Here is a 14,830-nt window from a genome sequence, read left to right as displayed (position 1 = left end):
GGACACATGGTATTAAGATGAGGTACAGGACACATGGTATTAAGATGAGCTACAGGACACATGGTATTAAGATGAGGTACAGGACACATGGTATTGAGATGAGGTACAGGTCACGTGGTATTAAGATGAGCTACAGGACACATGGTATTAAGATGAGGTACAGGACACATGGTATTAAGATGAGGTCCAGGACACATGGTATTAAGATGAGGTAAAGGACACATGGTATTAAGATGAGGTACAGGACACATGGTATTAAGATGAGGTACAGGACACATGGTATTAAGATGAGGTACAGGACACATGGTATTAAGATGAGGTACAGGACACATGGTATTAAGATGAGGTAAAGGACACATGGTATTAAAGATGAGGTAAAGGACACATGGTATTAAGATGAGGTAAAGGACACATGGTATTAAGATGAGGTACAGGACACATGGTATTAAGATGAGGTACAGGTCACATGGTATTAAGATGAGGTAAAGGACACATGGTATTAAGATGAGGTAGAGGACACATGGTATTAAGACGAGGTAAAGGACACATGGTATTAAGATGAGGTACAGGTTACATGGTATTAAGATGAAGTACATGACACATGGTATTAAGATGAGGTCCAGGACACATGGTATTAAGATGAGGTAAAGGACACATGGTATTAAGATGAGGTTAAGGACACATGGTATTAAGATGAGGTACAGGACACATGGTATTAAGATGAGGTAAAGGACACATGGTATTAAGATGAGGTTAAGGACACATGGTATTAGGATGAGGTACAGGACACATGGTATTAAGATGAGGTAAAGGACACATGGTATTAAGATGAGGTACAGGACACATGGTATTAAGATGAGGTAGAGGACACATGGTATTAAGATGAGGTACAGGACACATGGTATTAAGATGAGGTACAGGACACATGGTATTAAGATGAGGTAAAGGACACATGGTATTAAGATGAGGTAAATGACACATGGTATTAGGATGAGGTACAGGACACATGGTATTAAGATGAGGTAAAGGACACATGGTATTAAGATGAGGTACAGGACACATGGTATTAAGATGAGGTAAAGGACACATGGTATTAAGATGAGGTAAAGGACACATGGTATTAAGATGAGGTACAGGACACATGGTATTAAGATGAGCTATAGGACACATGGTATTAAGATGAGGTACAGGACACATGGTATTAAGATGAGGTACAGGTCACATGGTATTAAGATGAGGTACAGGACACATGGTATTAGGATGAGGTAGAGGACACATGGTATTAAGATGAGCTACAGGACACATGGTATTAAGATGAGCTACAGGACACATGGTATTAAGATGAGGTACAGGACACATGGTATTAAGATGAGCTACAGGACACATGGTATTAAGATGAGGTACAGGACACATGGTATTGAGATGAGGTACAGGTCACGTGGTATTAAGATGAGCTACAGGACACATGGTATTAAGATGAGGTACAGGACACATGGTATTAAGATGAGGTCCAGGACACATGGTATTAAGATGAGGTAAAGGACACATGGTATTAAGATGAGGTACAGGACACATGGTATTAAGATGAGGTACAGGACACATGGTATTAAGATGAGCTACAGGACACATGGTATTAAGATGAGGTACAGGACACATGGTATTAAGATGAGGTCCAGGACACATGGTATTAAGATGAGGTAAAGGACACATGGTATTAAGATGAGGTACAGGACACATGGTATTAAGATGAGGTACAGGACACATGGTATTAAGATGAGGTACAGGACACATGGTATTAAGATGAGGTACAGGACACATGGTATTAAGATGAGGTAAAGGACACATGGTATTAAGATGAGGTAAAGGACACATGGTATTAAGATGAGGTAAAGGACACATGGTATTAAGATGAGGTACAGGACACATGGTATTAAGATGAGGTACAGGTCACATGGTATTAAGATGAGGTAAAGGACACATGGTATTAAGATGAGGTAGAGGACACATGGTATTAAGACGAGGTAAAGGACACATGGTATTAAGATGAGGTACAGGTTACATGGTATTAAGATGAAGTACATGACACATGGTATTAAGATGAGGTCCAGGACACATGGTATTAAGATGAGGTAAAGGACACATGGTATTAAGATGAGGTTAAGGACACATGGTATTAAGATGAGGTACAGGACACATGGTATTAAGATGAGGTAAAGGACACATGGTATTAAGATGAGGTTAAGGACACATGGTATTAGGATGAGGTACAGGACACATGGTATTAAGATGAGGTAAAGGACACATGGTATTAAGATGAGGTAAAGGACACATGGTATTAAGATGAGGTACAGGACACATGGCATTAAGATGAGGTAGAGGACACATGGTATTAAGATGAGGTAGAGGACACATGGTATTAAGATGAGGTAAAGGACACATGGTATTAAGATGAGGTACAGGAAACATGGTATTAAGATGAGGTACAGGAAACATGGTATTAAGATGAGCTACAGGACACATGGTATTAAGATGAGCTACAGGACACATGGTATTAAGATGAGCTACAGGACACATGGTATTAAGATGAGCTACAGGACACATGGTATTAAGATGAGGTACATGACACATGGTATTAAGATAGGTACAGGTCACATGGTATTAAGATGAGCTACAGGACACATGGTATTAAGATGAGCTACAGGACACATGGTATTAAGATGAGGTACAGGACACATGGTATTAAGATGAGCTACAGGACACGTGGTATTAAGATGAGGTACAGGACACATGGTATTAAGATGAGGTACAGGACACGTGGTATTAAGATGAGGTACAGGACACGTGGTATTAAGATGAGGTACAGGACACATGGTATTAAGATGAGGTAAAGGACACATGGTATTAAGATTTAGGTAAAGGACACATGGTATTAAGATGAGGTACAGGACACATGGTATTAAGATCAGGTACAGGACACATGGTATTAAGATGAGGTAAAGGACACATGGTATTAAGATGAGGTAAAGGACACATGGTATTAAGATGAGGTAAAGGACACATGGTATTAAGATGAGGTAAAGGACACATGGTATTAAGATGAGGTCCAGGACACATGGTATTAAGATGAGGTAAAGGACACATGGTATTAAGATGAGGTTAAGGACACATGGTATTAGGATGAGGTACAGGACACATGGTATTAAGATGAGGTAAAGGACACATGGTATTAAGATGAGGTAAAGGACACATGGTATTAAGATGAGGTACAGGACACATGGTATTAAGATGAGGTAGAGGACACATGGTATTAAGATGAGGTAGAGGACACATGGTATTAAGATGAGGTACAGGACACATGGTATTAAGATGAGGTACAGGAAACATGGTATTAAGATGAGGTACAGGAAACATGGTATTAAGATGAGCTACAGGACACATGGTATTAAGATGAGCTACAGGACACATGGTATTAAGATGAGCTACAGGACACATGGTATTAAGATGAGCTACAGGACACATGGTATTAAGATGAGGTACATGACACATGGTATTAAGATAGGTACAGGTCACATGGTATTAAGATGAGCTACAGGACACATGGTATTAAGATGAGCTACAGGACACATGGTATTAAGATGAGGTACAGGACACATGGTATTAAGATGAGCTACAGGACACGTGGTATTAAGATGAGGTACAGGACACATGGTATTAAGATGAGGTACAGGACACGTGGTATTAAGATGAGGTACAGGACACGTGGTATTAAGATGAGGTACAGGACACATGGTATTAAGATGAGGTAAAGGACACATGGTATTAAGATTTAGGTAAAGGACACATGGTATTAAGATGAGGTACAGGACACATGGTATTAAGATCAGGTACAGGACACATGGTATTAAGATGAGGTAAAGGACACATGGTATTAAGATGAGGTAAAGGACACATGGTATTAAGATGAGGTAAAGGACACATGGTATTAAGATGAGGTAAAGGACACATGGTATTAAGATGAGGTACAGGACACATGGTATTAAGATGAGGTAAAGGACACATGGTATTAAGATGAGGTAAAGGACACATGGTATTAAGATGAGGTAAAGGACACATGGTATTAAGATGAGGTAAAGGATACATGGTATTAAGATGAGGTAAAGGACACATGGTATTAAGATGAGGTAGAGGACACATGGTATTAAGATGAGGTACAGGACACATGGTATTAAGATGAGGTACAGGACACATGGTATTAAGATGAGGTACAGGACACATGGTATTAAGATGAGGTAGAGGACACATGGTATTAAGATGAGTTAAAGGACACATGGTATTAGGATGAGGTACAGGAGACATGGTATTAAGATGAGGTACAGGACACATGGTATTAAGATGAGGTAAAGGACACATGGCATTAAGATGAGGTAAAGGACACATGGCATTAAGATGAGGTAAAGTACACATGGTATTAAGATGAGGTAAAGGACACATGGCATTAAGATGAGGTAAAGGACACATGGTATTAGGATGAGGTACAGGACACATGGTATTAAGATGAGGTACAGGACACATGGTATTAAGATGAGGTACAGGACACATGGTATTAAGATGAGGTACAGGACACATGGTATTAAGATGAGGTAAAGGACACATGGCATTAAGATGAGGTAAAGGACACATGGCATTAAGATGAGGTAAAGTACACATGGTATTAAGATGAGGTACAGGACACATGGTATTAAGATGAGGTACAGGACACATGGTATTAAGATGAGGTACAGGACACATGGTATTAAGATGAGGTAAAGGACACATGGCATTAAGATGAGGTAAAGGACACATGGTATTAAGATGAGGTAGAGGACACATGGTATTAAGATGAGGTAAAGGACACATGGTATTAAGATGAGGTACAGGACACATGGTATTAAGATGAGGTAAAGGACACATGGCATTAAGATGAGGTAAAGGACACATGGTATTAAGATGAGGTAGAGGACACATGGTATTAAGATGAGGTACAGGACACATGGTATTAAGATGAGGTACAGGACACATGGTATTAAGATGAGGTAGAGGACACATGGTATTAAGATGAGGTAAAGGACACATGGTATTAAGATGAGGTACAGGACACATGGTATTAAGATGAGGTAAAGGACACATGGCATTAAGATGAGGTAAAGGACACATGGTATTAAGATGAGGTAGAGGACACATGGTATTAAGATGAGGTACAGGACACATGGTATTAAGATGAGGTACAGGACACATGGTATTAAGATGAGGTACAGGACACATGGTATTAAGATGAGGTACAGGACACATGGTATTAAGATGAGGTACAGGACACATGGTATTAAGATGAGGTAGAGGACACATGGTATTAAGATGAGGTACAGGACACATGGTATTAAGATGAGGTACAGGACACATGGTATTAAGATGAGGTACAGGACACATGGTATTAAGATGAGGTAAAGGACACATGGTATTAAGATGAGCTACAGGACACATGGTATTAAGATGAGGTAGAGGACACATGGTATTAAGATGAGGTACAGGACACATAGTATTAAGATGAGGTAAAGGACACATGGTATTTAGATGAGGTAAAGGACACATGGCATTAAGATGAGGTAAAGGACACATGGTATTAAGATGAGGTAGAGGACACATGGTATTAAGATGAGGTACAGGACACATGGTATTAAGATGAGGTACAGGACACATGGTATTAAGATGAGGTAAAGGACACATGGTATTAAGATGAGGTAAAGGACACATGGTATTACGATGAGGTAAAGGTCACATGATATTAAGATGAGGTACAGGACACATGGTATTAAGATGAGCTACAGGACACATGGTATTAAGATGAGGTAAAGGACACATGGTATTAAGATGAGTTAAAGGACACATGGTATTAAGATGAGGTAAAGGACACATGGTATTAAGATGAGGTAAAGGACACATGCTATTAAGATGAGGTAAAGGACACATGGTATTAAGATGAGGTACAGGACACATGGTATTAAGATGAGGTACAGGACACATGGTATTAAGATGAGGTAGAGGACACATGGTATTAAGATGAGGTACAGGACACATGGTATTAAGATGAGGTACAGGACACATGGTATTAAGATGAGGTAAATGACACATGGTATTAAGATGAGGTACAGGTCACATGGTATTAAGATGAGGTAAAGGACACATGGTATTAAGATGAGGTACAGGACACATGGTATTAAGTTGAGTTACAGGACACATGGTATTAAGATGAGGTACAGGACACATGGTATTAAGATGAGGTAGAGGACACATGGTATTAAGATGAGGTAAAGGACACATGGTATTAAGATGAGCTACAGGACACATGGAATTTAACACAGACTATAGAGCACATATACATGGATGCTGGACAGACACATATATTCCCTCACCATGTCAGTGCTTCGAGAACCTTCTGGAAGCAGATTTTTAATCAGCCGCTGTCCAATAGGAGGCTTCGCTGGAACACACGTTACCAACCCACTCTTCCCAGCACGCACCTGGGCCTGAGGAATCAGTTGGTTGTTAGTCAGTAGACTTGGGGGGTAGATCTGCTTTATTATTGCAGATAGATTGTATTTTCCATCAATTTAATTGGCTGCATCATTTCCAATGTCCCATATATATAACAAATTGTATATTTTCCATCTTTATTATTTTCCCCTTACCCTACAACCCCTCCCCTAATTGTAGTAAACTAATGAACTTAGGCTTCTACTTCCAGTTTATACATACTATATACATTTTACGAACACACTGTATTTTACAATAGTTATCTTACGTTTGTTCTTAATCTCATCCTTTAGCCCCCCTAAATCCCTCCCATTTATCTCTGAACACCATCCAGTTTTGAATTTTATTTGCCACAGACAGACAGATGGACAGACAGACAGACAGACAATACCAACAACAAGAGAAGAACAGACAGACAGACAGACAGACAGACAGACAGACAGACAGACAGACAGACAGACAGACAGACAGACAGACAGACAGACAGACAGACAGACAGACAGACAGACAGACAGACAGACAGATAATACCAACAACAAGAGAACAGACAGACAGACAATACCAACAAGCAGAGAAGAACAGACAGACAGACAAACAGGGAGGTCAGGGTACCCTACCTCCTTGGCGACAAGCTGCCAGTTGAGTTTGAAGATGATGACGATGAAGAACCCAGTTTGGAGGATGACACAGATGAAGAGACCTACCCACAAACCTGACAGGTGGAGCACACACACACATCACACAATCACAGAGTTGTTACACACTAGACCAGTGTCAAATAAAGACTGAGGTAGTGATAGAGATAGAGAGATGGAGGTAGAGGTAGAGCTCGAGATTAAGGTGGAGGTAGTGATAGAGATGGAGGTAGATGTAGATGTAGAGCTAGAGATTAAGGTGGAGGTAGTGATAGAGATGGAGGTAGAGGTAGATGTAGAGCGAGAGATTAAGGTGGAGGTAGTGATAGAGATGGAGGTAGATGTAGAGCGAGATTAAGGTGGAGGTAGTGATAGAGATGGAGTTAGATATAGAGCTCGAGATTAAGGTGGAGGTAGTGATAGAGATGGAGGTAGATGTAGAGCTAGAGATTAAGGTGGAGGTAGTGATGGAGATGGAGGTAGATGTAGAGCGAGAGATTAAGGTGGAGGTAGTGATAGAGATGGAGGTAGATGTATTTATTATGTATCCCCATTAGTTCCTGCCAAGGCAGCAGCTACTCTTCCTGGGGTTAATTATGGATCCCCATTAGTTCCTGCCAAGACAGCAGCTACTCTTCCTGGGGTTTATTATGGATCCCCATTAGTTCCTGTCAAGGCAGCAGCTACTCTTCCTGTGGTTTATCATGGATCCCCATTAGTTCCTGCCAAGACAGCAGCTACTCTTCCTGGGGTTTATTATGGATCCCCATTAGTTCCTTCCAAGGCAGCAGCTACTCTTCCTGGGGTCCAGCAAAATTAAAGCTGATTATACAATTTTAAAACATTACAATACATTTACAGATTTCACAACACACTGTGTTCCCTCAGGCCCCTACTCCACCACTACCACATATCTACAACACACTGTGTCCCCTCAGGCCCCTAGTCCACCACTACCACATATCTACAACACACTGTGTGTCCTCAGGCCCCTACTCCACCACTACCACATATCTACAACACACTGTGTTCCCTCAGGCCCCTACTCCACCACTACCACATATCTACATTAGCAATTTACAGTCTAGCCAGACACCTAGGTGTTTGTCGTTGTCCACATATTCTATTTCCGAACCGTCCAGAGTAGTGATGCTAGTCGGGCGGGCGGATGCAGGCAGCGAACGATTGAAAAGCATGTATTTGGTTTTACTAGCGTTTTAAGAGCAGTTGGAGGCCATGGAGTGTTGTATGGCATTGAAGCTTGTTTGGAGGTTTGTTAACACAGTGTCCAAAGAAGGGCCAGAAGTATACAGAAAGGTGTCGTCTGCGTAGAGGTGGATCAGAGAATCACCCGCAACATCGTTGATGTATACAGAGAAAAGAGTCGGCTCGAGAATTGAACCCTGTGGTACCCCCATAGAGACTGCCAGATGTCCAGACAACAGACACTCCGATTTGACACACTGAACTCTATCAGAGAAGTAGTTGGTGAACCAGGTGAGGAAGTCATTAGAGAAACCAAGGCTGTTCAGTCTGCTGATAAGAATACGGTGATTGACAGAGTCGAAAGCCTTGGCCAGGTTGATAAAGATGGCTGTATAGTACTGTATAGTACTGTTGCACTGTTCTCAGCCAATTGCAATTTTCCGAAGTCCTTTTTTGTGGCACCTGACCACACGACTGAACAGTAGTCCAGGTGCGACAAAACTAGAGCCTGTAGGACCTGCCTTGTTGATAGTGTTGTTAGCGCTTTATTATAGACAGACTTCTCCCCATCTTAGCTACTACTGCATCAATATGTTTTGACTATGACAGTTTACAATCTAGTGTTACTCCAAGCAGTTTAGTCATCTCAACTTGCTGAATTTGCACATTATTTATTACAAGATTTAGTTGAGTTTTAAGGTTTAGTGAGTGTTTTGTTCCAAATTCAATGCTTTTAGTTGTATAAATATTTAGGGGTAACTTATTCCTTGCCACCCACTCTGAAACTAACTGCAGCTGTTTGTTGAGTGTTGCAGTCATTTCAGTAGCTGACATGTATAGTGTTGAGTCATCCGCAGATAGAGATAGAGGTTGAGATGTTGAAGTAGAGATAGAGATAGAGGTTGAGATGTTGAAGTAGAGGTAGAGATAGAAGTAGAGATGTTGAAGTAGAGATAGAGGTTGAGATGTTGAAGTAGAGGTAGAGATAGAGGTTGACATGTTGAAGTAGAGATAGAGATAGAGGTTGAGATGTTGAAGTAGAGGTAGAGATAGAGGTTGAGATGTTGAAGTAGAGGTAGAGATAGAGGTTGAGATGTTGAAGTAGAGGTAGAGATAGAGGTTGAGATGTTGAAGTAGAGGTTGAGATAGAGGTTGAGATGTTGAAGTAGAGGTTGAGATAGAGGTTGAGATGTTGAAGTAGAGGTTGAGATAGAGGTTGAGATGTTGAAGTAGAGGTAGAGATAGAGGTTGAGATGTTGAAGTAGAGGTAGAGATAGAGTTTGAGATGTTGAAGTAGAGGTTGAGGTAGAGGTTGAGATGTTGAAGTAGAGGTAGAGATAGAGGTTGAGATGTTGAAGTAGAGGTTGAGATAGAGGTTGAGATGTTGAAGTAGAGGTAGAGATAGAGGTTGAGATGTTGAAGTAGAGGTAGAGATAGAGGTTGAGATGTTGAAGTAGAGGTTGAGATAGAGATAGAGGTTAGAGTTATTGAAGTAGAGGTAGAGATAGAGGTTGATATAGAGATAGAGGTCAGAGATGTTGAAGTAGAGGTAGAGGTTGAGATGTTGAAGTAGAGCTAGAGATAGAGGTTGATATAGAGATAGAGGTTAGAGATGTTGAGGTAGAGATTTTGAGGCAGAAATAGAGGTAGAGGAGGAGGTATAGAGATATAGATCGAGGTAGTGGTAGAGGTAGATTTAGAGGTAGAGGTAGTGGTAGAGGTAGATTTAGAGGTAGAGGTTGGGGTCAGAATAGAGGTAGTGGTAGAGGTAGTGGTAGAGGTAGATTTAGAGTTGGAGGTTGAGGTCAGGATAGAGGTTGTGGTAGAGGTAGATTTAGAGGTAGATGTTGAGGTCAGGATAGAGGTGGTGGTAGAGGTAGATTTAGAGGTAGAAATAGAGATCAGGATAGACGTAGTCGAGATAGTGGTAGAGGTAGATTTAGAGGTAGAGGTTGAGGTCAGGATAGAGGTAGAGATAGAGGTAGAGGTAGTGATGGAGGTAGATTTAGAGGTAGAGATAGAGATCAGGATAGGCGTAGGTGTAGAGGTAGATTGAGAGGTAGAGGTCAGGATAGAGATAGTGGTAGAGGCAGATTTAGAGGTACAGGTTGAGGTCAGGATAGACGTAGTAGAGCTAGTGGTAGAGGTACATTTAGAGGTAGAGGTTGAGGTCAGGATAGAGATAGTGGTAGAGGTAGATTTAGAGGTAGAGGTTGAGGTAGTGGTAGAGGTAGAGATAGAGGTAGATTTAGAGGTAGAGATAGAGGTCAGAATAGGCGTAGTTGTAGAGGTAGAGATAGAGGTTGTGGTAGAGGTAGATTTAAAGTTTGAGGTCAGGATAGAGATAGTGGTAGTGGTAGATGTAGATTTAGAGGTAGAGGTTGAGGTCAGGATAGAGATAGTGGTAGAGGTAGATTTAGAGGTAGAGATAGAGGTCAGGATAGGCGTAGTTGTAGAGGCAGAGATAGAGGTTGTGGTAGAGGTAGATTTAGAGGTAGAGGTTGAGGTCAGGATAGAGGTAGTAGAGGTAGTGGTAGAGGTAGATTTAGAGGTAGAGTTTGACATCAGGATAGACGTAGTAGAGATAGTGGTAGAGGTAGATTTAGAGGTAGAGGTTGAGGTCAGGATAGAGATAGTGGTAGAGGTAGATTTAGAGGTAGAGGTTGAGGTAGTGGTAGAGGCAGATTTAGAGGTAGAGGTTGAGGTAGTGGTAGAGGTAGATTGAGAGGTAGAGATAGAGGTCAGGATAGGCGTAGTTGTAGAGGTAGAGATAGAGGTTGTGGTAGAGGTAGATTTAGAGGTAGAGGTTGAGGTCAGGATAGAGGTAGTGGTAGTGGTAGATGTAGATTTAGAGGTAGAGGTTGAGATCAGGATAGAGATAGTGGTAGAGGTAGATTTAGAGGTAGAGGTTGGGGTCAGGATAGAGGTAGTGGTACTGGTAGAGGTAGAGATAGATTTAGAGGTAGAGTTTGAGTTCAGGATAGAGGTTGTGGTAGAGGTAGAGGCAGATTTAGAGTAGAGGTCAGGATAGACGTAGTAGAGATAGAGGTTGTGTTTGTGGTAGAGGTAGATTTAGAGGTACAGGCAGATTTATAGTAGAGGTCAGGATAGACGTAGTAGAGATAGAGGTTGTGGTAGAGACAAAGGTAGATTTAGAGATAGAGGTTGTGGTAGATGTAGATTTAGAGGTAGAGGTTGAGGTCAGGATAGACTTAGTAGAGATAGAGGTTGTGGTAGAGGTAGATTTAGAGATAGAGGTTGAGGTAGATTTAGAGTTAGAGTAGAGGTCAGGATAGATGTAGTAGAGATAGAGGTTGTGATAGAGGTAGATTTAGAGATAGAGGTTGTGGTAGAGGTAGAGGAAGATTTAGAGTAGAGGTCAGGATAGAAATTGTAGAGGTAGAGGTTGTGGTAGTGGTAGATTTAGAGTAGAGGTCAGAGTAGACGTAGTAGAGATAGAGGTTGTGGTAGAGGCAGAGGTAGATTTAGAGATAGAGGTTGTGGTAGATGTAGATTTAGAGGTAGAGGTTGAGGTCAGGATAGACTTAGTAGAGATAGAGGTTGTGGTAGAGGTAGATTTAGAGATAGAGGTTGTGGTAGAGGTAGAGGTAGATTTAGAGTAGAGGTCAGGATAGAAATTGTAGAGGTAGAGGTTGTGGTAGTGGTAGATTTAGAGTAGAGGTCAGAGTAGACGTAGTAGAGATAGAGGTTGTGGTAGAGGCAGAGGTAGATTTAGAGATAGAGGTTGTGGTAGATGTAGATTTAGAGGTAGAGGTTGAGGTCAGGATAGACTTAGTAGAGATAGAGGTTGTGGTAGAGGTAGATTTAGAGATAGAGGTTGTGGTAGAGGTAGAGGTAGATTTAGAGTAGAGGTCAGGATAGAAATTGTAGAGGTAGAGGTTGTGGTAGTGGTAGTGGTAGATTTAGAGTAGAGGTCAGGGTAGAGGTAGTAGAGATAGAGGTTGTGTTAGTGGTAGAGGTAGAGGTAGATTTAGAGGTAGAGGTCAGGATGGACGTAGTATAGATAGAGGTTGTGGTAGTGGTAGAGGTCGATTTAGAGGTAGAGGTCAGGGTAGAGGTAGTAGTGGTAGAGGTAGAGGTCAGGATAGAGGTGGTAGAGGTAGAGGTCAGGATAGAGGTAGTAGAGGTTGAGGTAGTGATAGAGGTAGTAGAGGTAGAGGTCAGGATAGAGGTAGTTGAGGTAGTGATAGAGGTAGTAGAGGTAGAGGTCAGGATAGAGGTAGTAGAGGTAGAGGTAGTGATAGAGGTAGTAGAGGTAGAGGTCAGGATAGAGGTAGTAGAGGTAGAGGTAGTGATAGAGGTAGTAGAGGTAGAGGTCAGGATAGAGGTAGTAGAGGTAGAGGTCAGGATAGAGGTAGTAGAGGTAGAGGTCAGGATAGAGGTAGTAGAGGTTGAGGTAGTGATAGAGGTAGTAGAGGTAGAGGTCAGGGTAGAGTTAGTAGAGGTAGAGGTCAGGATAGAGGTAGTAGAGGTAGATTTAGAGGTAGTAGAGGTAGAACACCTAGTATCCTGAGCTTAGCAGCGAACATCAAAGCGATGCCGACCGGAAGGCCAATGCAATAGTATGAGACCAGGTTAGACAGCGCAGCTATCTTCTGTTTTCCTGCTCCAACCAGGATACCTGAACACACACACTACACACACACACACACACACACACACACACACACACACACACACACACACACACACACACACACACACACACACACACACACACACACACACACTAGTTAGACTCACCAGTAGAGACAACTGTATGAATGTGTAGAGACCCAGGAACTCACCAGTAGAGGTACTCACCAGTAGAGGTTCTCACCAGTAAAGGTACTCACCAGTAAAGGTACTCATCAGTAAAGGTACTCAACAGTAAAGGTACTCACCAGTAAAGGTACTCACCAGTAGAGGTATTCACCAGTAGAGGTACTCACCAGTAAAGGTACTCACCAGTAAAGGTACTCACCAGTAGAGGTATTCACCAGTAGAGGTATTCACCAGTAGAGGTACTCACCAGTAAAGGTACTCACCAGTAAAGGTACTCACCAGTAGAGGTATTCACCAGTAGAGGTACTCACCAGTAGAGGTATTCACCAGTAGAGGTACTCACCAGTAAAAGTACTCATCAGTAAAGGTACTCACCAGTAAAGGTACTCACCAGTAGAGGTACTCACCAGTAAAGGTACTCACCAGTAGAGGTACTCACCAGTAAAGGTACTCACCAGTAGAGGTACTCACCAGTAAAGGTACTCACCAGTAAAGGTACTCACCAGTAGAGGTACTCACCAGTAAAGGTACTCACCAGTAGAGGTACTCACCAGTAAAGGTACTCACCAGTAGAGGTACTCACCAGTAAAGGTACTCACCAGTAAAGGTACTCACCAGTAGAGGTACTCACCAGTAAAGGTACTCACCAGTAGAGGTACTCACCAGTAAAGGTACTCACCAGTAGAGCATCAAAGAACTGTATGAAGGTGTAGAGCCCCAGGTTCACTGACACGTTGTCCACTATGGTTCTGGAGAGGACAGGACAGGACTCAGGAGGGGGACTGTTAACTACTGAGAGATCACTTAGGTCCTGTCTACACTTGACACTTACATGCAACTTCTGCTATCAGAACATGAAGATCACGTTGAAAAGACGGGTCAAAAGTCACTTTGTGGTCTGATTGTGTTCAGATCTGCAGACCACTTCAGAAGTTGGTCAGGGATGCATTGTGTGCGGATTTCTTCTCAGTCTGGACACAAACAGGCTACCAAAGCTCATACAGTGGGCGACTCATCAGCACTCCTCCCACAAGTCTACTGTCTATTATCTATCCTTTACCCCTACCTACAGTATACTGCTGTTACTGTCTATTATCTATCCTTTACCCCTACCTACAGTATACTGCTGTTACTGTCTATTATCTATCCTTTACCCCTACCTACAGTATACTGCTGTTACTGTCTATTATCTATCCTTTACCCCTACCTACAGTATACTGCTGTTACTGTCTATTATCTATCCTTTACCCCTACCTACAGTATACTGCTGTTACTGTCTATTATCTATCCTTTACCCCCTACCTACAGTATACTGCTGTTACTGTCTATTATCTATCCTTTACCCCTACCTACAGTATACTGCTGTTACTGTCTATTATCTATCCTTTACCCTACCTACAGTATACTGCTGTTACTGTCTATCATCTATCCTTTACCCTACCTACAAGTATACTGTGTTACTGTCTATTATCTATCCTTTACCCCTACCTACAGTATACTGCTGTTACTGTCTGTATCTATCCTTGCCCCCTACCTACAGTATACTGCTGTTACTGTCTATTATCTATCCTTTACCCCTACCTACAGTATACTGCTGTTACTGTCTATTATCTATCTTTACTACCTACAGTATACTG

At 41.8% G+C, this 14,830-nt stretch overlaps 1 long non-coding RNA gene across 1 annotated transcript; it reads right to left on the bottom strand.

The window, feature by feature from the left end:
- Nucleotides 1–6,407: 6,407 nt before the first annotated feature.
- On the bottom strand, nucleotides 6,408–14,309 carry LOC135537218 (uncharacterized). The gene is made up of 5 exons (XR_010455146.1): nucleotides 14,026–14,309; nucleotides 13,873–13,942; nucleotides 12,931–13,063; nucleotides 7,185–7,279; nucleotides 6,408–6,560 (listed from the first exon to the last, which is right to left on the bottom strand). It is a non-coding gene; the product is annotated as an uncharacterized LOC135537218 (long non-coding RNA).
- Nucleotides 14,310–14,830: the final 521 nt, after the last annotated feature.

Source organism: Oncorhynchus masou, unplaced genomic scaffold (genome assembly GCF_036934945.1).
Source record: "Oncorhynchus masou masou isolate Uvic2021 unplaced genomic scaffold, UVic_Omas_1.1 unplaced_scaffold_7265, whole genome shotgun sequence".
NCBI classification, from domain to species: Eukaryota; Metazoa; Chordata; class Actinopteri; order Salmoniformes; family Salmonidae; genus Oncorhynchus; species Oncorhynchus masou.
Note: the sequence above shows the minus strand (reverse complement) of the source record. Positions and strands in the feature narration are given on the sequence as shown.